Source organism: Fragaria vesca, linkage group LG6 (assembly GCF_000184155.1).
Source record: "Fragaria vesca subsp. vesca linkage group LG6, FraVesHawaii_1.0, whole genome shotgun sequence".
In the NCBI taxonomy this organism is placed as follows: Eukaryota; Viridiplantae; Streptophyta; class Magnoliopsida; order Rosales; family Rosaceae; genus Fragaria; species Fragaria vesca.
The window spans coordinates 8,497,009-8,497,638 of record NC_020496.1 but is presented as its reverse complement, the minus strand read 5'-3'; positions in this window follow the sequence as shown (position 1 = coordinate 8,497,638).

Here is a 630-nt window from a genome sequence, read left to right as displayed (position 1 = left end):
ATTGAACTGAGCAATGAGGTAAGAGGCAATGAGCACCTAGATGCATAGATTTTACAAGTTGTAGTTACAGCTAGTCTATAGTAAGATGATGTGTTCACTGCTGAGTAATAGAGGCATCGATTACCACGTACGTGTTAGCTACCTAAGCTACGGTACTTGTTGGGAATATGTTTTTTTTTTTGAAGTAATTGTTGGGTAGATGTTGAGATTTGAGGAATGGAGCTTTGCATCTCATCAGTGTACTACTAGTTAATTTAATTTGTATTTTATACGAATATTAGGCTAAGTTCATACTCTTTCTTGTCGGAAAATTAAACTAAAATTCATGTTCACTAATTTTGTATTTCACAATTCTAAACCAAAAATATAAGTTAACTACTAACAAACAAAAAAAAAAATCAAGTTAGGATTTCAAATTCTAGAAAACTTGGAGCGTTAAAGAAGTGTAAACTTCATTACTTTATTATTTTTATTGGAATCATAGGAAAACTTCGACCGTTATTCATCTATTTATACTGTAAAGTACATTTAAGAAAAATTGTGTCCAAATGTGACTCCATCACCGACTAGAAATTTTGATAACTAACCAACTTTGGTCATCATGATGGTTTTTAACTATTTTTTTTTTAT